The 25,739-nt window shown below is 50.5% G+C and overlaps 3 long non-coding RNA genes across 4 annotated transcripts in view; 2 read left to right on the forward strand and 1 right to left on the reverse strand.

The window, feature by feature from the left end:
- On the forward strand, positions 1-17,758 carry LOC139999425 (uncharacterized). The gene is made up of 3 exons (XR_011804892.1): positions 1-394; positions 17,182-17,394; positions 17,619-17,758. It is a non-coding gene; the product is annotated as an uncharacterized lncRNA (long non-coding RNA).
- Positions 17,669-25,739, reverse strand: part of LOC106018618 (uncharacterized) — a 27,679-nt gene continuing 19,608 nt past the window's right edge. Inside the window, exons 1-3 of one of the 2 annotated variants that reach the window (XR_005260938.2) lie at positions 19,098-20,198; positions 18,693-18,999; positions 17,669-17,954 (exon numbers count right to left, since the gene is read on the reverse strand). This is a non-coding gene — a long non-coding RNA (uncharacterized lncRNA). Of the gene's footprint in view, positions 17,955-18,692; positions 19,000-19,097; positions 20,199-25,739 lie in introns of those variants that run through there. The other variant, XR_011804891.1, reaches the window with a different exon arrangement.
- On the forward strand, positions 18,147-23,323 carry LOC110353597 (uncharacterized). The gene is made up of 3 exons (XR_002404307.4): positions 18,147-18,399; positions 20,148-20,365; positions 20,494-23,323. It is a non-coding gene; the product is annotated as an uncharacterized lncRNA (long non-coding RNA).

Consider the following 25,739-nt stretch of genomic DNA (forward strand, 5'->3'; position numbering starts at 1 on the left):
ACCTCGACGCTGGGAGCTGCAGAAGGAACAAATACAGAAAGATTAATTCACTTGCCCAAAGTTATATTTAATCACGTTAAACTTGCGAGCAGAATCCAGGTCTCAGCTCCCTTGCTTTAAGGCAAAGCTGCCCAGCTCCGACAGCCCCAGGTTTGCCCCCCCCAAACACTGGAGGCTGCTGCCCCCCTGCTGGCACCGCCACTCCCCAGGTCATGGGGAGGCTGCCCCACACTTTGGGAACCCCCCTGCACTCCGGGTGTCCTCTTCCAGACTTTGATGTGCTTTATTATCCAAGAAAGAGGTGAGAATCACACCACCACATGGACAGGACAGCTGCTGTGGTTTGCCAGCTTCAGGGAAGACCAAAGAGCTTCGGAGATCAGAGGAAACCCAGGTAAGGTGGCAACAAGACACCAGCTGGGGATCGCTACCCATGCAGGGAGCGATCTGGGAGGGAAGAGTCAACTCTTCCACCATATGGGATTTTAAATTAATCCTGTCAGCTCAGCTCAAGGGCCTGCCAGCCTCGCAGACAGCTCGCTGAAAGCTCTTGCTCAGCAGTGAAGGGCAGCAAAGCTCTGGCAGGGGATGCTGCTGGAATCCCACCCGCGGTACGGCGCCCAGTCCGACCTCCCAGCACAAAACAGAGACCAAAGGAGCAGGTGGTGTTCAGAGGAGAGGGGAAGAGCTCCTGGGAAACTCGGAGATGAAGAGAGGTTTAAGAAAAAAAAAAAAAAAAAAAAAAGAAACTCTGCCTTTGGAGTGGCAACTGATAAGAGGAGACAATAAAAAGAAAATGGATGATCCAGAAGAGGCAGATTGGTACTTCACCACCAGCTCATAAGATATGAAAACTGGGGTTTTCAATGAAGCTAGGCAGTAGGAAAGCCCAAGCTGATAAAAAGAAATTGTTTTCCACCCTGTAATGAAGTTGGGGAGCTTACTGTCACAGGAAATAAGGACAAAGGCTTAGCGGGACTACAGAAGGTCTCACACAGCTATCGGAGCATCCAGGCTCGTTGGAACACAGGGGAATGAGCAATGTCCTTGTAGCCTGGGGCTGGCCCTGATCAAAATGCTCTTCGGGACCCTCACACCTCTCACAGGCAGAGGGGTGCTGGTGGCAGGATCTGGCTGCAGGGGCTGGAGCAGCAGCGGCTGGGCAGGGGGGCGCCTGCCTTGAGTTGGGAACATCGCTGCCAGGCTGCAGTGAGGGCTGGAGGATATTTACTAAATACCAATTACAAAGCCCAACACCCATCTAAAACAAACACAACTGAGGAGAAAAGCCAGTCTAGGAACGCAGCCAGGAGAAAGTTTGGGGAAGATCCTCCCGGCCAAGACGTGAGCCTTGCCAGACCGGCAAATCCCTGTTCTTAGTTTCTGTGTCCTTAACAATAGGGGCTGAAGTCTGATACCGTTGGCCCAGCCGTGGTGCAGGGGTCTCGCTGCTCAGCTCCAGCTGATAAGATGTGATCTCGTGGCTGATTACCCGAGGTTCACATCCTTGACAGCAATTGCACAGCAGTATCAGCTCGCCGTTTATTTTCTGTAGCAATAAAGGGGCAAAGAAAAGCCCCCGTGTAACATAATCAAGACGGTAAACTGTGCTTTTAGTAAAAATAGGTTTGAAATGGGATATGAAAGGGCAGATCTGGAAGGCAGAAGCAGCTAGAGGAGGTCAGAGACAGCACATTCGTCCTAGAGCCTGGAACAAGCTCGCAGAAACACCTCCACACCAGAGTAAGCTGTTTGGAGAGGAACACAGCGAGGCACAGAGGAGGGGGCTCCCAGGGGGACACCAACATGAATTTCCCAGCGCAGCCCGTGCCACGGGAGGCTCAGACACAGAAAAGCCATCCTGTCCCCATCCATCTCACTCCTCAGGTGGCCGTGCTGCTGCCGAACCGATTCTCCACCCCAAGCTCGGGGCAGGCTCGGCCCCTGCTGCAAGTTGCTGCCTCAGCTCTGCCAGGATGATAACGCGCTTTCTGGGCAGGTAGAGAAATAACAAGGGATGTAACTATCTGGAGCTTTGCAGCTTCCTTTCAATGTGAGATTTCCCCGTCTCTTCCCTGCTGGTGTCTGCAGCAGCATGGAAAGCCTCTGAACAAGGTGCCCTATAATCCATCAGAGGTGCTATTGCCCATTCATGCTCCACAGGAGCTCTGTCTCTCCAGTAAATCCCTCAAGCCATCTCCAAATCACCTAATCTCCATCTCCACCACCTCCCTCTTTTCAGTGACCTTTCCCCTGACATACAGTATCTGCAGGCTTCCAGATAACACCCTCACATCCTTATCTGAAAGAGTATTTTAGCTCCTGTCCTGGCATTATGTTCAAGCAGCAGCGAAGACATGCTAAGAAAGCACCAGGAGCGTTCAGGAGAGGAAGGCAGCTTTCCAGCTGCTCATCTGAAGCCTCACCAGCACCTTTGGTTTTGCACCAAGAAGGGCCACCACATCAAACGGCCACCTACCAAACGCAGCAGATCCAGCTGGCAGAGCCGCACCAACCGGGCACACCAGCTGCAAACAGCAGGGATATCCAAAACAGGTTCCCCTCCTGCCATCCCGAGCGTGACCCTTCACTTGGGTACAGGGATTGCTTCCCTCTGCCCCGCACCTCACCCTGCAGCCATTTCCCACTTGCCACGGCCCCACACAGCCATCCATCCTGCCCCCCTCCTTTCTCTGTGATGGCCAGAAAGCTCGCAGCCCTCGGCTCTGACCTCCTTCACAGCCCCTTGCATTGAAGTCCCTTTTCTTCTGCCAGGCAGGGAACAGCAGGCAGAGAAAAGAGAAGCTCAGACGTGAGCTCTGCAGTGAAACAGGTATGCGAGGTCTAGTGAGGGGCAGCCCTGTCCTCCACATACAGCTGCACACTGGCTTTCCAGAAGTGACGTGGAAAGCAGTGGTCTAACCCAGCAATGAGTCTAAACTTGTGGGATCCTGCTGGATTTCTGCTCATGTCAGCGGAGCAGGGAGGCTCCTGGAGTGTCCCAGCTCTCGGCACCTGACAGGCTCCCTCCTGCTCCCCCAGGTAGCCAGGCTGGCTACCTAATGCCACTCAGATGTCCACAAGCTGCTCATCCATTAAAGGTGAAACTCCAGTGATTTCTAAATAATATGAATTCATGGAATTCCCAGCTCTCTTATAACCTGCCTTTTATTTCTAACAATAAAGAGCTTCCCCCAGAAGTTTCCCAAGGTAAACAGACACCATAAAAGAGACAGATGTTGGTTGTGCAGTGCTAACGAGGAACACCAGTATTACACAGGGTGGCTGGGGCACAGAGGTGAGGTCTTATTACTCCACCGAGAGGAGATGGGGGGAGCACAAAGGCACAGTGCTCAGCAGCGAGGTTACTCAGGGGCTGCACACCACCTCCATGTGCTGCTTCAGCCTCGCCTCTCCGTGGCTAATGAATGTTACAAAAGGGGAGGGAGGCGGCAGAGGCTGGAGGGAAATGGAGCAGAAATGCAAGGCTGCCATCTCGGATATCATCTGCCTCTCTCCAGACAGGCTGGCACAGAAGCGATGGGAGAGCAGCACCCGCAGCAGCAGGGGCTCGGCTGGAGCAGAGGGCACAGGGAGAGCGGCCCCACGGGACAGGGGCCAGGCATAGCGGGGGCACCCGGCACCCAGGGAAGCTGCTATGGGAATGGCTTGTGCTGGAGCACGAGGACTTGAATCATGGCAAAAGCTTGGAAGGATGAATCCTCCTGTGCAGCTCACTAGGTTGTTCCCAGGGAAGAAGCCTGCAGGCAGATTCAACTTCAGAAATGGGGGCTGGAGTGGGCACGGATAAGGGACATGTCCCAGAATCAAAGCTGTGCACACACACAGCACCACACGCAGAGGAATCTGCGTTCAGCAAAGACGTACACTTGTCTCTGGAAAGCAGCAAATGATCCTGGCTGTGCTGAACGCTCTGCTTATTCACCCTCCACAAGGGAGGGGGAAGCAACTCTCATCCCATTCCAGCCATCAGCTCCCTGCTCTCGCACCACCATGCTCGGTGCTGCACATGGGCAGCTCTGCCCTGAACACTACAGCATAAAGCAACCAGTTCTTAGAGCTGAGGTGCTGCAGCCAAGGGAGACTACGTGATCAGCTGAGGGTTGCATGGAGAGCCCAACCTCATCCTACCCACACGACCCCTTCTGCTTTCCCCGGTGCCTCGCTGGCAGTGCTCCCAGTGGCGCAGCAGCTCTGCACTCCGGGCATGGCTTCCCGACAGGCAATCACATCTTAGAGGCTCTGGCATTTTCTTAGAACACCTCAAATTGCTTTTTTTACACCTCACTGCTCAGTGCCAACCCCAATTCATGTTATTTGTGCATTTGCTTACAGAACATTATCTGATCAGTCACCCTGTAAGAGGCTGGGGAAGAGTCTTCAGCTTCTCCTTGTCACTGAAGCAGGTCGGGCACAAAGGAATCGGTGCAAATATTTTGTAAAACAAACCTCCCCCCAGCACACCGGCTGCTGAGCACATGGGAAAGCTCTCGCTAGGGTCCTGAGCATGGGCTGACGTGGCCCAAGAGACAGCACCTGGTTCTGAATACCTGCCTGCCCAGTGCCTGCTCTGGAGCCAAGCTGTGTCCCTTTAATGGCAACAAATAGAGGAGAAAGTATTTGGCACATTTACATATATTCCCTCTGCTGGCAGAAGCTGGAAAAGGCAACACCCAAAACTCATGAAGATGCTGGAGCTGCAAAATACACCTTTACACATCCATCCTTTCAGGTGCATCTCCAACAGTGCTGCACGTAACTGCACGTCGGTGGCCCTCTGGTAAGGGGCCATGGAGGCACTGCCAGCCCTGCAGACAAAGCAGCTCCATTTCTTCTCTCCAGGGAAGACAGAAGAGGCTAAGCCACTTAGCCTTGCAAACTCCAGCCACCAAGAGCGTACAAAATACTAGTGCAGCATGGTAACACAGAGGTAGCATGACTGCCCTCAGGCTAGGCAGCCCTTCACAGCAGCTGCATCAAACCAGAGCTGCCGCCTATTTCAACAGGAGCCCTTGTTTGAAAAAAGGTGCAAAAAAATGTTACAATTAATAATTTTATATTAGCCCATCCTTCCAAGCTGTTCTTTCCTAACCATCTGCATGTCCTGAAATGTGAGGTTTTAGTCATAAATGCCAGGCCTCGTTTTGGAAATTTATAAGCTGTTTTGCTTCCATTACCTGAACAGCTTCCAGATACTATATACAGGCATTGTAATCATCTGAGTTCCACCATGAAATGGCATGATAAACTTTACAAACGCATAGCTTCTGCACAGCAGACGCTCAGTATTCCATAGTTCCAAAGAATTTCCTCCTTCCTTTGACAGAAGCCAGGTATCCCACAAGTAAAAAACGGGAGTCCATCTGCTCAAGCATATAAGGGCACAGACCTTTCAGCAGTAACATATTAGAAGCTGTACTCAAGAAAGGCGACATATTTCAACTTCCATATTGCAGCCACAACCCCTGATGCACCATCAATTAAGAGCAGCAATAATTACAAATGGAAAACTGCAGACCTCAGAGCAGATAATGTGTTTCCATTAGATTAAGTAGTCATAGAAATCAAAAATAAAACCTATACTTCGGCTAATTAAGCCCACTCACCATCTGATTAAGACGTGTTGTGATACTATGGAAAAGTACCAAAGAGCTATTGTAAGTAAACCAACACAACTGGGTATTAATATTATATTCCTTGTCAGAAAGGATAATTGATCTGCCTAGAGGTTAACCAAGATAATTACTGCAGGTTGACAATATTGTCAATGTTAAACCTCTTGCTCCGTGCAGCAGCATCAGGGATAAGAGAGGCTAAAACCCTGCCCCCGGACAGCCTGTACTGCTGACTTGTAACATGGCATTATTGCAACAGCCTCCCCGTTCACCTCTGCGTCTGACTTGAAATAAGAACACACGCTGCTGGTTGAAATTCTTCCCCTTCCCCAGATCTCTTCCCCCTCAAAAGTCTGTTTAAGAAAAGGTGATGTAAGGTTCTCTAAAAAATAAATCCCTGCAATTCTTTCAAATCTGGGGGGCAGAACAAACCATACTTTCTTACCTGGCTATGATTCATATCTACAAGGCCAGATGCTGGGACTAACAGCGTTTATTTTGGAGAGCGTGGGGCCAGATTTTTACAAAGTGCTACAAGCACTTACTGTGCCTACAAGCATCTTCTAAGCTCAGCACCAGGCAAACAAATAAATTCCACATTCTTTGTTCTGAATCTGCAATACCATGCACTGATTTGTGCATGGAAAGGTAGATTTGGGACACAATTTGTTGTTTCCCGCTCCAAAGCTACAGGTCTTGTTGTCCTCCTTTTTCCTAATATGGAGGATTTAGCGGAGAGGAATCCTTTTGGATTTAGCAACTGCAACTAATGCCTAAGACCGGTCTTCTGGAGCTGACCATTGCTTTGCAGAGTTGACTTAACAGGACTGTTCCGGGAGGAATGACTTTTTGGAGGTGCAAAAACACATAATTCAAACTGTTACCAGAGAATGCATTTATATCAGGGGATAAATTACTGTATGCAAAGAGTATTATAAATGGTCTGCTGTCAAAACAGAAGGATGTATCTGCCAGGGACACTGCTGGGGTCCGAGGTCAAGCACTACTCTGTATTTTCATTCATGACCTAAATGATGGAATAGAAAGAATTATTAGACTTGCAGATGACACCACACTAGGGCTGGCAGCACATTGGAGGATAAGCTAAGGATCAATTGTGATTCTGATAAACTGGGAGTGTGATCGAAAAGTCCAGGGAATGTAATTAACTTGTAAGGTACTGCTGGAAAACCAGGACTGCAGAAAGCTCGGGGTTACAGCAGGTCACAAATTGAACATGAGTCAACAGCCTGGTGTTGCTGCACAAAGGCATCACAGCAGGATGCATTTACAGACATGTACTTTACAGGGCGCAGAGGAGTTGTTCTGCCCAAGAACAATTTTGTCAGCAGACCTAAGGCTGGAGGGTTGGGTCTGCACCCAGCTCTGTCTCACCTCAAGGATGTCCTCTACTGTTTTTGTGTTTCCATTAAATCTGTTTGTGGGAGATTCACAGGAAATAAAGATAAAAGGGGCATGACAGTGAATTTGATTAAATATTCAAAGACTGTTTTTGGCATTATTTACTCAAATATGACTCCAAGCTTTGGGTTCCAGTTTTGGTTGTTACTGTGGAAACCAGCTTAACATGGATATATAAAAAGAAGGGCTAATCAATTAAATAATTTAAAGAGTGAAACAAAACCATGGAGAAAAAAACATGACAGGTTTCTCTGTGTTTAGGATTCTCAGTCGCAGTGTTTTATACCACGAGCAGGAGGTATCTAGGACACTGGGCTTGCCTGAGAGCTAATTGCTCCGACACTTCTGTCCTCCAGGACACCTGAAAGCAGCGAGGAGTGGCAGCTCCTAATCGCTGCTTACAGGACAAATGCCAAGGAACTCTCATTCCAAAAATCCTAACCGAGGCTAGCAGGCAGAGCTGCGAGAAAGCTCAGCTCCTGACAGAGCCAGGGACACACAAGTTATCATGAGGCCAGCAGGAAAGGGGCTCGTGGGGGTCAAGCTGGGGGTGGCCCTGAGCACCCCAAGGTGGAGCAGGGCCTGGTGGCCCTGGCAGAGCCCCAGGTCCTTGTCCAACACCCACTGACTGCACAGCCTTGTGCAGACCCTGCCATTCCTGCACAGCTTTCTGCTTTATGTATCTGTGAAGCAGGAACACTAATCCTCACCTGCCTTCTTGGCTAATATTTGCGAAGGGCTTGGAAGTCTTCTGGAGGAAGGAGGTATAAAATAGTAAAAGCATTATTCAACACCCCCTTTCCCCAGCTTGCGTGGCGAGCTGCGAGCTAAAGTGCTGCTCAGCATACTGTATCTGAGGCAATTTAGCTGAAGTTTGACATCAGAGCAGTATTTACACCTCATCAGCATTCAGCATAGGCAGGGTAATGCCAGTTGGAGGGGCGAGGAATAACAGCAAGCAGACAGTATCAGTGCTAGGAGAAAGCCTGCCTGGCCTGGCCACCCTCCCTGCCCTTGGCACACAGGAGGGGACACCCGGGCCACTCCAAGGAACATAATCCAGTGCCACTACCCCCTGTTTTTGGGGAGGAGCACAGAAGGGGCCAGGGGGCCCAGCACAGGTGCCAGGAGATGGGACAGGGGGCATTACAGCACCCAACCCAGCACCACGAGCTCAGGGCTGTGCTGTTGCAGCCTGCCAGGGCCTGGTTATCCCGACCTGCCAGCAGCAGCCCTGCAAATCCCAGTTCCTCCAGTACCCGCCACCACCTGGGCAGGGATGGAGGCTACCGGACCTGCTCTAGCCAAAGAGGTCATTTGTCTCGCCTCACAGAGGGAACTAGATCAACGATGTGCCCGTAGGAACTACGGGCATGTTTGACAGCATCCATAAGGTTTTCTGTCATGCTATCCAAAGGGTATTTCTTTCACGCTATCGAAAGGGTATTTCTTGGCTGTCTGGACAACACAGTCATTATTTAACCAGTGCCAGAAGATTGATTTCTTTTTTGCTCACTGTCCTTACTCGTCACCCACCAGCCAGCCTCTCGCTGTGCTGGCCGCAGGACCAAGAGCAGCAGGGATGCAGCCCATGCCCAGGAGCTGCACCACCAGCGGGGTGGGTACCCTGGTTCTGATACCTCTGATGGGGTTTATTGGAAGGACAGACCTCACAAAACCCTTACAAACCTCTTCAGAGCAGGATGAGGCACCACTGAACCATTCTTCAACACACACCTCTCCAGAAGTCTGCAGCCAGACCAGATCTCTGCCATTGTAGAAAACCTCTCAGAGCCCAAACAAGACCTCAGGCAGGTCAAGAAGGCGTTCACGGGCTGCTGGATGCTGCCTCAGCAAGCAGCTCCCCACCAGACGGGCTGCTGGGGCCCCCACAGCATGGAAGGGGCCGGGGTACCAGCAGCACGTAGGCAGCAGGCGCTCCTGCCTGCAGGAGACGGCCGCATCGCAGAGGAGGAACTGGCAGCCAGTGCTTTTAATTGAATAATTTAAGCATTATTGATTTTTCCTACTTGCTGGAAACAAGGCCCAAACTCCAGGCCCAGCAGAAATGATTACAAAGTAGGGTCTCTTCAGACAACTAAGATATCATTCTCCTCAAACATGGAAGAAGCTGCTGGAACAGGATGCTGAGCATCGCGGAGCTCTGGGGAGGGTGCTGGCAGCTCGGTACCCCCAGCTCAGGTCCCACCACCCAGGAGGGCAGGATTTCTGCACCGGGTGCTGCGTGCAGGGAGATAAGCTGCATGCAGAGAAGTGCTGGCAGAGGCAGGATAGCCACAGGGAGGATGCCACCCCATGCCAGCGTGACTCTGCCAGCTGCACCACCTGTTGGAGCTTGAGGACATACTAGCTGGCAGATTTCAGCAAACCTGTTGCAAGTCAGCTCCACCTAACTTGCAAAATGCTACTTAGGGACCAAGTAGATGCAAACCCAGATGAGCTGGTGGGTTAAGCTTTGTTCCCAGCAAACAAAGCCAAGGGAAGTGCAGGACCAAAGCATCCTGGCATGCCTGCTCTATATAGACAATTAAAGGATGGCACAAATAAGATTTACAGTTACAGGTGACCAGTCACGGTTCTCAGTGTTCCAGCACCAAGAAAATACACTGAGCATATCATGATACATCAGGCAACGTCCAGACACTGCACATGCTCTGTGCATTAGCAAGTTACAGATGCTGAACAAGGAATAAAATGGGCGGTGAGGTGATCCATAGGCTGTACCAGACCTCAAACCTGCCAATCCAGCTTGCTCCCTGTAAGCATGATAGCCTGGGCAGATTTTCTCAGAGGAATGTGAAAGAGGGCAGTGAAGGGCTTTTCATGCTCCTATGTAGGAGAGTCATGCTTTAGAATATGCTTGCAAATGTGTAAGTCCCTTTGAGCAAAAGGAGTCTAAGCAAGTTATTCATGCTCTTGCACTGCTGCTGCCCCAGGTGCAGCTCTGTTTTGAAGCGTGAGCAAGCTGTAGGCTGGCAGCTCCTCCTCTCTGCTGGAAACTTGCAGCCATGTAGCTACTCCACTCCAAAAACCTCTCTAACCACTCGTCTCTGCTAAGGGATCAACCATCTCATGGTCGACCTGCAGAAACAAGGACAGGACAGTGAAGTATTTCCCACTACAAGAAGAAATGAACTTGTTATAAAACAGTTGCCAATGGAGTGATGAACACGGCAGCATCACACACAGAAATGGAAGACACACTTTAATGGCTTTGCTATTGATCCAAAGATGGTGATTTTGCCTTTGACATTGAAGCACACGATGGGTAAGGGAAAAAGGCAGCTTGCAGGCTGTTGCTGAGGGTAGGCTGCCAAGTACTATGCTTATCAGCTACATAGGTGCCACTAAACACAACAGACCTGGGCTCTGTCATGCCAAGTACCACGCAACACTGAAACAACCCTGCCCAAGATGTCAGACCACCTAGGAGTCCCCCAAAGGCATATCTCCCAAGCAGAAATCCGTAACTGCCTTGCACCCAATAACCTGAAGTTTCAATAATATTTTTTTCCAGTTTCTCCAGCCCCTCTGAAGAGGACAAGTGTGCCAAAAGGACTACCGTATCAGGAAATCTTGATGCATTTAAATAAAAAAGCAATTAAACACTCTAATGGGGAGGGAGGAAGGAAACTATTAAAATGATTCCAGGATGACCTTAAAGCCTTCCACAGTTGTAGCTGAGAACATTAATATTTAGCAAGCCTGCCTGACTTGATCTCAGCACCACCATCCATCCTCACCTTCTACCGCGTGGGCCCATTTGCACCCGTACACAGCCGAAGCAGCACAGTCCTGCCACGGCCTCTGCAACAAAGCTTCACGTGTAACCTTCCCAAAACAAGTAGTCCCATCTTTTTCCTCCTGACTATTTATAAGTACTATTTACCAGTCATTTAGCAACAGGAGTAAACAAGCCAGTGCCCAAAGAATTCCTCACCTGGGCAACCAGCAGCAGCTGCCAGCACCAACTGCACGAGCATCGGGAGTGCTGCGAGGGTCCTGGCACCCAGCCCACCGCGGACATAACAGACCTCGGAGCTTGGCGGCTGCCTGATAGCCACCCATCTCACGTAATAATAATAATAAATGCCTTGCACTTCCACGGTCCTTTTAACAAGAGGACTTCAAAGCCCTTGTAGATACAGGCGGCCCTGTGATGCCCTTAACAAGCACATTTTTAGTCTCAGTTTTATGGATGAGGAAATTGCAGCTACTAAGGTAGAATAATCTGCCCACATGACACAGGAAAGGACGAACAGCAGCCATGGAGGAAAACACAAGAGCTGTGATTCTCAGCCCCCACCAAGACGAGACTCCCCCCTTGGCTGGGGAAAACAGAGTGCCACGAGTGGGCTCCCCCCGACACAGAGCCCTGACCCAGCCCAGCCTCGCAGAGCCCTCGTTCACTGAGGGTGCTGCTACCTGAAGCAGAGGGCACTTGCCAGAGATTACACAGGACAAGGACTTTAATGAACAAGTCCTGCAGAAGGGCTATTTTTACCCGCCCCAGCATACCAGCTGAACACTAGACCAGGGACCTAAAGGCATCAGCTGTTGCTTCTAATTTAAACAAGTTGGCTGCAAAAAAAGCAGCAAGGCTAGAGAAGGGCTGCTAACACACGCTGTCCACAGCTGGTAAAACAAAGCCACGACCACCTCCGGGGCGCAGCTGGGGAGGCGCAGATAGCAGGCAAGGGGAACAGAGGACAGAAATAAAGATTTCTACAGAAGGGCTGGGGGAGAGGAGGGCAGGACAGCAGTGACCCAGGGCACAGGATGCCTGCAAGCATCTCGGTCTCCAGAGCCTGGCAAGTTGTGTGATGAGGCTGGAGCAGGGCAGAGCATCCCCGGCCCCCCATTTGAACAGTCTCATTGACGAGCCTTGTCATCATTCCTCAAGACTAATTTTTTTAAATTGCAAAATCTTACAGAGCTATTAACCTCAAAAGAGTTTAACATATGGCAGCACAAGTCTCCCTCTTACCCTAATTATAAGGCTTGCAGTAATGGGGCTGTCTTTTAAGTTACAGCTGCTATGCTTTTGGCTTTTCACTAACATTACATCCTATTAAGGAGCTACACTTAATGCATGCAAATTACCAGAACACGGAGTGCTTCGGACCAGCGAGGGGATGCATTTAAGCAACAGCAGCAATATCCCAGGGTCAGGCTCACCCTGCTGAGAACTCCGTATGATCCATCAATCAAACTCCAGTCATTAATTAACTAATTCATTAAATATCTTTATATATGAAGGTTCATCAAGGCGGAACATCGTGTTGACAGCGACGTCCTGTCAGCACTTAGCAGTACAAGCTCCCCCTCCTAGCCCAGCAGCTCCCCAGGCAGGTGGAGCCATTGAATGCCCTCAGAGCCCCCCACTCACCATGGCTTCACCGCAGCACCCCCAGAGCAGCAGCCCCCACCCCACTATATGCCCTCCCCAGTGGCACACAGCTGCAAGCCCTTGGGGTGACCAGCATCAGCCTGCCCTGCCCCACCTGCCCCCAGCACTGCCCTGCAGCCCCCCAGAGAGCTGCTGCACAGCAAGAGCAGAGCCGGTCTCACCAGGAGTAATAATGAAATGCAAATAATAATAAATATTTGTTAAATAATAATAAAGGCAAGGCAATGGGAAGCTGGGGAGGGGAATAGAGAAAAGCCCACAGCAGCAGAAACGGTTTCATGGCCCAGCAGTGAAAGGCACTGCCATGGTGCTTCGTCCTGCCAGACGGAGCTGCTGGCTGCGGTGGGCGCTGCTCATCATGACAGCAGCCCTGAGCTGGGCCAGGTACTGCCCAGAAATGCTTTTGAAGGGGATTTTTGGGAAAGCCCGCCTTAGCAGAGTAATGAATAGTATTTTCCTATCATATAAATAAGCCGAGGATGGAGTTGCAGCCAAAACACCCATGGCCAAACCCACTCTGAAGCCCAGTCACTGCATATGTCCTCGTGGGGCCCCACCTGCCTGTCACCCCCTTACATATTACCCCGAAGCATCACTGCAATCAGTCCCCAAATGAACTGCGTTTCTGTGAGCTGCAAGCAGAGCACAAGAGTACCACGGACCTGGCTCCAGCCCAAGGACTAATTTACTTTCCTAAGCCTTGAGTTCAACTAGGCATATTAAAACGGTGTGGGAAACGCTGCCAACCCTGCTCAGTCTAGACGGGGTGCTCGGACTGGCTGTTTTGCCCTCCCGTTTCCTGCAGTATCCGAGCATCATCTCTCTGCCCTGAGGTCTGTGCAATCTGGTCACTGAAGCCACCGCCTTTCAGTGTTTAAAAGCCTCCCGCCCTACAGCAGCTCCAGGAGAGGCCATGCTGCGGTAGCATGCAGTAATGGTAACCTCCGAATCAATTCTTGCTCCCTGAAGAAAATCCTCCTGGCTTTAGTGCCACAAGCTGTAATACTGAAAATGGCTGTAAATTTGAAAAATTGGCACATTGTAGTCCAACAAGACAATTTTTGAATTGCTCCATGCAGCTGTGCAGTTCTGGATGCTATGCTGCTTGCATCTTAAACTGGGAGGTAGAGCATGTTCCGAGCTGAAATAAAAATAAAAAAAAATAAAAATAATAATAATAAAAAAAAAAAAACAGTTTTGTTTTGTGGTTTTCCTTCCTGCCCATCCAAAACCTGTGTGCTGGTCCTTGGTTAACCACAGCAGTAGGACGCTGGACTCGGCAGCACGGCTGCAGGAACCCCAACCTATTCGGGGGAGATCGGAGGCAAATGCAGTGTTCAAGCCAGCATGAACTTGCTCGAGGACTGCATAAAGTGCTTCTGGGCACCAGGGAGTAGGGTAGCTGAGGCTGGGAGGAAACTGGGACTGAACCCCTTAGCAGGATTAAGGGGCACCCAGAGAAAAGATCACTGCAGGTTGAGCCAGGCTGACTAAACCAATTTAACATCCCAGTTACTCAAAGAAGGTCTGCATTTATGCTGGACTGCGAGGCCTTTCAGTTTCTGTGCTCTAAAGCAGGAGACAAAATCCTGGAATAAATAACTTGAAGGGAGATGAGAAAGCAAAAGAAACAATCGGAATCTGGAGGAGGCAGAGAAAAAAACTCATTTAACCAGCCGTAATGAACTACTTCACACGTCGTTTCTTCTGGTGAACAAAGACCGGGGAGGGTTTGTGGATGATATCTGAAAGTCAGACCCCTTTCAGGAGCAACACATTTACTGTACTGCAGTTCTTCCGGGAAGCCAACAAGACTGGCTCATTAAATTTTAGTATTATCTCTGTAGCCTTCTGCATTGTTTGATTAAAGTTTAATAGCTTGCTTGGTGGCGTTTGCTGCCTATTGTCGAGCCTTGCCCCCTCCCACCAGCAGTCCTGCCTTCACTGGGGGAAACACAAGGCCTTGGCTGGCTTTGCGCTGTCGGGAGGTGTCAGGAGGTCGCAGGGTTTGAAGAGGAAGCCTCAGGAACCCCACAGGGGTTGTTTTTCTTCAGGGTGATCTTCTGCCAGCTTCGCAAGCACCAGCTGTGTGTGGTGCTCTCTTGGGAAGAGCAATGCTCCTTGCCTTGCCCAAACACCAGCCTGATTTCTGGTCTTTGTTCCCTCTGACTCTGCTTGTGCTCTTCTCCAGCGCTGAGTACAGCTGCAGAGCCTGTCCAGAGACAGGTGCACGACCTCTGAACCATCTCCTACAGCCTCAGCAAGGACTTCAGGTATTTTTGAAAACAGGCAGGAAAGGGAAAAGGACTCCTTGTCTTTGTAGGGTCCAAATGGAGAGGCCCTCAGGCAGACCGCATTTTGACAAAATTCTCAGCAACACATCTCCCAGAAATCTGTCTCAGTTGAGAACCTTAAGAGTGGATGAACCCACTATAATTTCTGGAAATCTTAGCCTGCAAATTGCAAGAGGTCTGAGAGCCCTGCCTGCAAAGTTGTTTCCATTCCTGGTGGCCATTCAAAACCTACCCATTTCTGCCTGTAAATCAGGCTGCCAGAATCTGAGTACCTCCTTCCCAGGTCCATACGTGAGCCTTTGCACTTGCAAAGTAACTGCAGGCACCAGACTGTGCATGCAAAATTGAGTGCCTGATTGTATGAAAATGCTCTCTGTGAAATTAAACGTTAAGTCTGAATGAGCAGAATTTTACCGAGATGTTTGTGTGTGCATTGAAATGCAGGATGGCCTGAAGCTGTTTGTCTTAAGAATTTAATGAAAATACTTTGTTTATTGCAGCGTGTTGTATGTGTGAATTATAGGTGTACATAATGCCTAACAAATGGAGCGCACTTCTGCATCCGCTGCCTGGGGGATTCCTGCACGCACACACTTGTAGCACTGACTGTCACATCAGGATCCGAGTGAAATGCAGCCTTAGCTCCTAAGCAGCCTGTGGAGCTTTGGTCACTGCATAAGACCAGGATCTTTCAGGACTTTCTTCTGGCTGCTCCTGTGAGACCATCAGAGGACTTCGGTAGGTAGGACTTCAAGGAGGAGGGCCTGGGTTGTTTAGTCACTCACATTCTCTGTTGAAAATGAATTACGGTGTCTAAGAGGGATGCCCCAGCCTAGCCAGGTGCAGCGCAGAGATCCCCTGGGATGGCTGGAGGCAATGGTCTGCAAGCTTGGCATTGCGTGCGGTCCCATCAGGGACAAGAAACCCAACAGCCCTGCGTTGCCATCTGCCTCTGTGCATTTGGGGTTTCAGATACATGGGAGTTTGTAATTGAGAAGGTGGCTGCTACCCCAGAACCACCATCCTCTGCCAGGTGAGAGGAGGCACTCTGAGCCCCCTGGACACGGGCAGCACGGTGCCACCCGGGGGCACCGCCTGAGACCAGCCAGCAGCCTGAGAAGCTGCACTTGACCCCTCGTTGTGGAGTGACAGCACACCTTCCTCCCCGCCCCCTTCTTCTCTATCAAAAATCTGAAGCCATTTTCAGTATTACAGCTTTTGCTGCATAAAGCAGGGGGATTTTCTTCAGGGAGCAAAAAATTGATTCAGAGGTTTCCATTAACTCACATTAGCACAGCACGGCCACTTTCAAGGGCTGGTCTTGGCAGTGAGCGTATTGTAAAAGAAATGGGGCGTTTTCAATGCCCGAATTCAGTGGAGTTAAGCTGGAATAAGTCCATTAGGGGGTGATTTTGCAGTGGGGTGTGGGAGACAGCCTCCTGGAGATCATGGGGAAGATCAGATGGGATTCTCGTGGCATTTCACAGGGCTCACTGGGGGAATTCTCAGTGAAATGGGAGCTTTTGAGAGCAAGGCAGATAGGAGGCTACAGTCAGAATGGCAGCAGGATAACAGCAAGTCACAGACACGGTGCTATACTAATATTACAGCAACATTTTCCTTCTTCATCCCCAGGGCTGAGGAAAGTAAGGCTCAGGAAGATGAGGGGTTTGCCTGAGGATGCCCTGCAGGCCAAGAATAGAAGTCATGTCCCAAAGCTTTCCCAGATGGGGTGGAACTGGAAAACTGCCATCCAGCCCCCCCGAGCCTCCAAATGGTGCTGGCCTGTCACTTCTCCGTGCTGTTCTAGTTGTGACCTGCCACAACACGAGCTGCCGGGTCAGTGATGTTGTGACTGTGCTCAGGGGAGCAGAGGTTGATGGTAACGCTCATGGATGTAGTTAGATGGCGATACCCTCTCCCATCAGGCAGCCTCTCGCTGGAGCAGCTTGCTGACTTTGTGGTGCTGTCAGAGTTTCTGCAGACTCTTCTGCCACAACATCTCCGCTCGCTGACATCCCCGTCCCTTCCAGCCTCGTTGCAAGTGACGGGAGACACTGAACTGCCAGTTCTTTTTGCAGGGGGCAGGAGCTGGCAAGGAGCTGCATGATTGATACTGCGATTATGCGATTGCACCTTGGCACCGCAGTAATTGTGCTAGACAGAGCTGTTTAAATACCACCAGACAGAGTATTACTCACATGAAAATGAGGCCTTAAATGTCATTATTTGTGTCATTATTAATAGCCCCTAATTGTGTTCTCTAATCATCATGAAATTATGTTAATATTAATATTCACATCAAAACTGCCTAGGGAATGAGAAGAACTACTTTTAAAAAAAAATCCTACCATATGTCAATCCCCATTAATGTGAAACACTTGCCTTTTGCATCTAGGAGATCAGATGCAAGAAGAGGAGACATGGAGTGGGGCGGGGGGGGTTCCTCTGCACCTCTGACTCCTGGAACACGCTCTGCACCGTGATGCCCTGCAAACACGTCAAAGAACTCATTGCCTTAGACTGTACTTGCTTCTTAGGGAGCTTTATTTCTTTTGAGAGGGCTTCTGACAAGTCCATCAGAGGGAACAAAGAGCTGGACAAGATTTTGGTAAGCATCACCATTCAGGTATTCGACAAGTGCCATGCTGCAACAGGCGTGGGAGTGTGGGAGGGCGATGTCACCAGGGAACAGGGCAATAAGAAGCTGAATTCTTTATTTACACACAGAAATCTTGGATGATGCAGGAATATCGCAACATTTTGTAACGCTACTAGGTTATTATTCTTATTTTCCTTATATTAAGTTCACTCCTTACATTGTATTTTTACCAGCACGAAAATCCACCTGAGAGAATGAAAACAGCATGAATCCACCAAAGAAGTATTTGGAAAAAGCCTCCCAAAGGGATTAATTTTAATGGATGTTGCTCGAGAACTGAAATCTCTGGATGTTAAGGACATTTGGCACCCTGTACAATCATTATAATTATTGTAACGGTTCCACTGAGGTGGCATTTTTAGAAGCCTTTACCTAGTCATAGTCCCATTACTGCAGGTGATGTGCCCACACATGGCAAATAGCAGGCTTTGCCTCCAGGAGCTTCGAGTCCAGCAGATGAGATGTACTGGATGAATCGGGTAATGGCCAGGTGGCAGAGAACTGGTTTTCTGGAGAAAAAAAATAAAATAAAAATGTTAATGAAAATAAATCACTTTCTCCGCAATTTTCTGCAGCTCCATTTTCCAACTAGCTTCACTTGCAAGTATCCAAATGCCTACCTTAATAAAACAGAGAGGTTTCTAAGTGCCAAACTATTATGGCTCGAGTTAAATATAACTCGGAGAGTTAAAATAACTTCAGAGCCGGCGGGATGCGGGCATGTGAGAGCAGCCCTACCGGCCACGTCCTCCCGAGGGCCGACGACAGGGACCGGCAGGGACCGACAGGGACCCGCAGGCAGCGCCGGAGCTCAGCTGAATGCGGATGGAGCCCGAAGGCACCGGGGCCCCGGGCTGAGCACCAGGGCTGGGTGCTGCCGGCCCGGCTCGGGGCACCCCGGGGCACCCCGCACCCCGAGCGCCTGCCCCGGGGGCGGGCAGGAGCCTCGCGAAGGTATTTAACACTTTCGTGCGAACGATTTTGCCATAAAATATTAATGACGTATATATAATCTAATTGATTCCTTAGGGCAATAACCTCTGACAAAATGGCCCTGATTAGAAGATAATTGAGTGTGTTGAATTGCGTCCTAAGAGAGCTTAATGTTGACAAGGTCCATTATCTTGTGATAATGACCCCCTTTTGTCAGGTGTTAGTGCCATTAGGAGACACTTTTGTAGGAATAAATCCTTCCGTTTAACTCTTTTTGTCTAATTACATGGATCATTTTACAAATCAAAGCAAACCTTCTCCTCCTGGGCAGGCCCCGGGCTGGGGAGGGGCGGCCGGCGGTGGGTGCGCAGAGCCTGGGACCGGGGCTTGGAGCTGTTGGAGCTGCAGGGAGCAGGACCCTGCCTCGTTTTTTTTCCCCATCAGAGGCTTCTGTTGCTCCTTCCAGCAGGGTTTGGAGCTCGCTGCCCGGCAATCAGCTTTCTTTGCAGCAGCGTTTAGCCAGACAAACACGGTGAGGAGAGGGAGGCGTTAAACCAAAGTTGCACGGCTCCTGCTCGCCCCCCGGCCAGCTGGGTGCCCCACGAAGATATCCGCGGTCATCTGCGGGGAGAGGAGACTGTTCACATCCAGGAACACGCTTTCCCTCGCTCTCTCTGCACCTGGTTATTACAGGCGTGCACTATAACTATGGCACTTACAACTACAGGGTGCTCGGCTTTGTCTCTTCGAGTGTGAGAGGGTGGCTAAATGCAACTGCCTCACCGCTTTGTAACTTGAGAATTCTGGATTTAAGGGCTGTTTCCCAGCATCTGGCTCTGAATGGAGCTGAGGGGCGGGAAGGGGAGGCTCCTGTGCCCAGGGTGTCCCTCGTTGTCCAGAGCGCTTCTCCAGCTGGGTTCGAGTCTTCCCATCCTAGCCCTTTGCCAGCAGCATGACAGCTAAAGGGGCGACTTCAGATAATTTCACATAGTGCATTTTCTGGGAAGGTGTGGGGAAATAGGGAGAATGGGTAAGAAGCCCAAGAGCTGATCCTGGGTGCTGTGCATGAGCACAAAGCAAAGGGAGTCAGTGTTTTTCCCCGAAGACAAATGCCTTCTGTGCTCTCTTCCAGACATGCACGTATATGGACATTCAAGAAAGCATTAATGTAAAACACCATTGATTTCAATTTATATTAATACACTGTGCAGTGAACTGAGATGGCTGATTCACAGTCCTCATCAGATTTCACTGGTGCTGGGTAAATCAGATCCCTTGGTTCACTGTAGTTTAATTATACGCAAATTGTAAGTGAATTAAGATAAATCGAATTAGAACCACTCTAATACTGAATAAAAACACCCACAAAGGAGTTTGCTAGGGTTTAACTAATCCGCTTTGAGAGCTAATGTGGATTCATTGGCCTGGGCGTCCGTGCACGGCCAAGTGCTGATGCCAAGGCTGGGTCCCCATTATGGGCCGTGCCGTGCTCAGGACCAGCAGGAGCACAGCCTCAGCAGGACGCAGAATAACCCAGCAGCCGGGGCAGTTCCACTTGTCCCTGCAATCATCGCTGCTTGCCAGGGAAGGGCTGGCTTGTTTTGACAGTGGTCAGCCACCGGGGAGATGGAGAACAGAGGAACAGAGCCAGAGTATCACAAATTAGGATGAAAGTCGGGAGAAGAGGAGCTGGAGCAGACTGATGAGGCACAAATTGGAAGCTGGGGTGGGTCTTTCTTCTTCCTTTTTTTTTTTTTTTTTCCTCCCAGGGAAGTGTCATTTGTACAAATTGCCAGTCCGTGCCAGCTTGGGAGAGACCTTAGAAGGGAAACCTGGAGCCTTCCCTGCTTTTCATGTGAGCGGATGCCCCTTTTATTTCTGAGCAAGGAGTAAGTGGAGAAAAAAGGAGCCCCTGTCAGCCTCTCGGAGACAAATTGCTTCCTGCAGCCAGAGGTGGCTCAGCTCTAACAATCACCCACTGCCAGAGGTGAGCGAGGTGCCCCGCTCCCCGCCAGCCCCCTCCCTCCTCACACACCCGCTCCCCCCTTAACTGCGGGCTTTTAAATTGAGACCCAGATAAGTAACTAACCGTCCCTTTCATTTTTATCGGGCCAGAATGATTTACTGGGCCAACGTGTGAAAAGTGCACGGGACTCCGCTGCTCAGCCGGCAGAAAATACCTTCCTGCCTAAATGAAATGACCCAACCGACGCACAGGGTTAAAGATATATGTGGTGCTCCTGTTCCCTGCCTCCTCTACATCAGATGGGCTGTTATCTCCCTGCGCGCTCTCCTCTTCCGAGAGGGAGGTGGGCAGAACAGGCCACCGGAGGACTGCGAGCCATAAAGTTATTAAAACAGTAGAGGCAACAAAGCAGCATGGATTCCCTGCTGCTCTGACATTTCCAGAGGGTGAAAGGTAAAAATGCAGGGAGGCTCTCATGCTACGTAAAAAACACAGGCCAGTGCTTTTCGGTTTCTGCCTGAGCTCTCAAAGCAGCTAATTAAACGGGAGGGAGAAATCCACAAAGCAAGCTTCAAGCCAGCAAACAAAAGCCGGGCCCGGCAGGGGAGTGGCTGGTCGGGGCTGCGGAAGGACGCTGCTTTCTCCCCGCCGGGGCTGCCTCTGAGCCTTCTTGTTTCGGGGAAGGTCGGGAGCGGGGCTTGTTGCAACCAAATGGCTCCAATCACAGCTCCTCATAATTCACCCTAATTCAGACACCGAGGCCAGGAGCCAAACCGCACGGAAAGGTGCAGAGAATTGCAGAGCAGCAGTGGGAAATGGCACGCTCCCAGGCAGCCACCTCAAATTCCTTACGGCATCCGCACCTACACATCAAGCCCTTTGGCTTCCCAGTGCTCGCACAGCTCCATGCAGCATCCCTTAGGGACGTGGCCAGGGGAGGCAGCGGGTATGGGTACGGGGTATGGGTACAGGGCACGGGTACCATCTGCACTGCATTCTGTGGGGCCCACGCCTGTGGCTGTCTCGCAGCACAGACTGATACCCCGTCTGATTGATCTCGGGTTAGCCGCCTGTCCGCCCACGCCCTATCACTAATGGCCTCATTAGTTAGGGAAAAGGGTTGCTGAAGTCAATTTATAATATGTAATAGTGAAAAACAGCAAAATCAATATCTCCGCAGAGTCAGGGGGAGACTAGAGGGAGGGACGGGGCCCAGGGTTAAGTTCAGATAACTGATGAGCTTAAAAACCACGCTCCCAGCATCTGTACTCACGTTAAATACATAATCGGGAGCATTCCATTCTGATTAGCTGACGAGACAGTCGGCACTTACCGAGGTCTTTCCTTTCCCTGGGCCTTGTGCCAGCAGAGCGTGCCGTGCCTCCTGTCCTTCCGTGGGACCGTGCCGCTGTCCCGTGGGGATGGCACCAAGCTGGGGGGCCACCACCCTCCTCCGTGCCTCAGGGGCTCAATGGGCACACACGGTGAGACAGGAGTGACAGAACGAGCTGACTCCAGTCTACCTGTGCCCATGCTGGGGAGAGAAAAACCTGCCTGAAGTGGCTCACAAATCTCCGGGTTAAAGGCATGCTATTGCAAAGGCAACATGTTGAGAGCTGGAGCCAGACGGATTTGGATGAGCAATGCAGTGAAAATTATCAACTGCGGGAACAGTGGGGGATTCCCTGCTCTGGGGAAACTTGAAATCAGGGATGAATTTGCTCTCTCACAGCATGCCCTGGGTCACATAGGACTTAATTCAGAGCAGTCAGACATACTGGGCTGTGCACTGAGGGATCCTAAAGGTTCCCTCTGATCCGTGATCCAAAACCGCAGCCCCCTGTGACACGGGCCTCTGTGAAGCATCTCGCCAAAGATCTCCATTTAGTGGTAATTCCCTTTATAGCTTATTTTTGCTGTGTGGTTGCACACCCCATTGTTTACCCGAGCACACAAGTCCCTGGCTCTCCTCTCCGTTTTGTTCCTCTCTCAGCTGGCTTCCATCGAGCCGATTTCCCCCTCCTCCTGTGTTTTGCCACGGAGCCTAAATCGACACATCTGTTTTTAAACAGAGGAGCAGTCGCATCATCCCCAGCTTCCAGTGCCACACATCCAGCTACCGAGCCTCCGCTGAGCAGGCAGCAAAGGCACCACCTGCCCCCGCCAAGAGGGTTCTGGCAGGGGGCTGCCCAGCCCGCCCGCTGGGTTTGTATAGGGCCTGCAGGGAATGGGGATGGAAAAAACAACAGCAGAACATTACCCTTTTTTTTTTTTTTTTTGAGCATCAGGCTTTCTTCATCAAGTTACAGCAACAGTAAGACAATTCCATCTTCTTTTTTTGTCGTCTGATTGTGCTGAGAGCATCCCGCCGAGCAGAGCAATTCACTCGCAGCCACAGCCCACCCCGAGGGGCTCGCAGCCCAGGGGCAGCCAGGTGCTGCCAGCCCTCCTCTGTGAGCAGAGACTGGGGAAGGACGCAGGCTTGGTTAGGGAGGGAATGGACCAAGATGCCCTCAATTTCAGCCCCGGCTCTCCACTACCAACCTATCCTTCATCTGACATGTTTTGTGCACTTGCAGTAAACAAACACTTAGATGGGTCAGTGCAACTGCAAATGCTTTACAAAGGGGAACCGGAGGGGCTTCATCCATGCCTTGCACTGCCTGGAGAACTCCTGGCAGTGACCTGCTTGCAGCAAGGCTCCTGGGAAGGCACAGCCTGCCCGGGTCTGTCCTGCCCCTGGGCACCCACCCAGCTCCCCCAGGACATCCCCACCTCGCCTTGCCGCAGCGCCGTCCCCAGCACTCTGCTGGTGCACGCTCCTTGTTTCTGTCTCCTTTCTCTTGCCATTCTTTTTCCTCGTTATAAATTTTGCATTTCTAGCCTGCTTGTCATATTTCCTACCGGATTGGGTGTTTAATTAAAATCATAATTAAAATTGATCTCCTCATTAGCATGCACCTGCTCTGCTGCTCGCGTCCTGGCATTTAATTATACACTGAAGATGTCAAGTCTGACAGGCGAGAACGAGACCCTGGCCAGCAACCCCTGACAGGACTTCCTGGTGACAACATCTGGACGGCGGGGACCCATCTGCTGGGCAGGGGGACACGGCACTGGGATGCTGGCAGGGTTGCCACTGGTTTTGCTGGGGTTATCTCATTATTTCAGTAGCAGAGTCGCAGCCAGCACTTACAGCTGGGAGCTCCTGTGGCCTTCCTCAGCCAAAGCCAAGCTGGTGCGGATTGGGGCTGAGATGGACACCGAGCTCCCCGTTCTCACACTGACATGGATATGGAGTCAGCAGGGCTGTTAACATCACTCTTGGTGTTAACACAATCTCTTGAGTTTTCCACCACGGAAATGCACAGGCCAAGTTTCCCTGCAGGCACAGACCTCCTCCTACTCGCCGGGCTCCAAGGAAAGCCTTGTGGTGCCAGTGAGCTCAGGCACGCATCCAGGCGGGTCCCAAAAAGGCCCCGCAGCACACCTCGCTCTCACTCAGTGAAAACAAACCTCCTGTCACCGCACCTTTTGTAAGCTATCAACAGAATTATCAAAGTGGCCTCAGTGTGCAGCAGAAACTTAAACTGCATCTGTTCCTTTTCTTGTGCGTGCCACACAGTAAAGCTGCCAAAAGGCATTTTTGGGGGCCGTTTTAAATTAGGAGTTTTATTCCCCTGCACTTTCAGCATCCCTAACCGGTGGATGTAGTTTCAGTGGGACTCACAAAACAATGAAAGCCAACATCAGGCATACCTACCAGCTCCAGCACCCTCCCCAGTGGGAGCTGTGTGTGCTGGGGACCTCCCTTCCCTCCCCACATCCAGCACCACGGGGTGCCCACCTAGCACCCAGACCCACAGCCTGTAGCTGCAGAAGCTTCGGCCCAGATGCTCTGAATGATGTAATCGAGGGTGCTCATCAAAACAGCTTATAGTAAAGACTGAAGATGGGAAGACCTTTAAATCTCCCTTCAGTACCACTTATTGCAACCGATGCCAGTCATTTATCCCCAGCCAGGACCGGCTGCTAACACACAGCAACGTGCCTGCATGTATCAGGGAGAGATGATGTGGAAACAATACCTTAAGGTGCAGTTGCCCTTACATTTTTATGGCTACTTATAAGGTTGGGGCCATCAAATGCCAGATATAGAGACCTTCATGCAGTGAGAGGCACAGCTGACTGAAGCTGAAGCTTTACAACACTCGGGCTCCCCCAAAGCTGATGCATTTTGAGAGCATTTTGTGTTCGAGAAGGGAATGCCAGGGATGCAGCAGGCACACAGGGGGAGGGAGTCACCTTTGCAGGAACAAGCTGTACGTGTGAAGTGTCACACATGGCCAGAGACTGAAAAACAAACATTCCCATTTTGCTTTTAAGGACGCCTTTAGCAGTAGAGGGCTTTAACAGTAACAAACACTTCAATTTGAAAAAAGAATATATATTAAAAAAACAAACCAGCCAGTAATAACCATTCTACTACTCCTTAGAAAGACAGTGAGCCCCATTAATCATAAATAAGGCAGTTGAACATTATGAAGAAAAATACACAACCATTAATAGCCAGACACCAATACAGCATCCCATTGGGGAACATTATTTACGAGGCTATATTGTTATCAATCCTGCTGGGAAAAATTCTGCTGCACGAAATGAGATACAAGAAGACTGCCGTTTATGTGGGATGGAGCAGGGGTTAGTTAGAGCCAGCAGCATACATCGATGGTGATGTACGTTGGCTAAGGATGCGGCTCTAATACTGACTCCGTGAGGCAGCAGAGTAGGGCTGTTCTGCCAGATCCTGGGGTGCTTCATTTGTGCAAATTCTCAATGATTTTAATGAGATTTTGCATGAGTAATAATTCATCAGCCTTGAGTAGAGGCCAGGGAGGAATTAAGTGTGGGCATTCGCAAGGTTGCTGAGCTGGAGAGAGGGTGATATTGCAAAAGGCCATGTGCTCAAGAGCACAGAAGAGCAGAAATCAGCCCGGAGCAGTGTGCCGCACTTGGAACAGGGAGAACTGGAGGCATGAGTGAAAAATGGAGCCTAAATAAACATTCGTCATTTGATTTCTAATTACACAATTACGTAAATGTATGATATTAGTAGTCAAGAGCCTGGAGTTTTCAGTAAAGAGTCCCTTAAGTAAATAAACGTTTTCAAGCAATTACATCCTCGGGATGAGATTTTTAAAAATGAAATGCTAAGAATCATGCAGGATTCTACCAGGAGGGAAGAGGAAAAGAGGAAAAGAGGCCACGAGAGCGATGAGGCAAGATGCTGAGCTCTGCAGAGGTCTCGGGGTGCTGCTCCAGCAGGGGGGCACCCAGCACCACCCACACCTTGACCCAGCACCCCCGGCCCTTCCGTGCTCTCGGCGGAGTTAGC

The sequence above is a fragment of the Anas platyrhynchos genome, chromosome 25 (assembly GCF_047663525.1).
Source record: "Anas platyrhynchos isolate ZD024472 breed Pekin duck chromosome 25, IASCAAS_PekinDuck_T2T, whole genome shotgun sequence".
Classification (NCBI taxonomy): domain Eukaryota; kingdom Metazoa; phylum Chordata; class Aves; order Anseriformes; family Anatidae; genus Anas; species Anas platyrhynchos.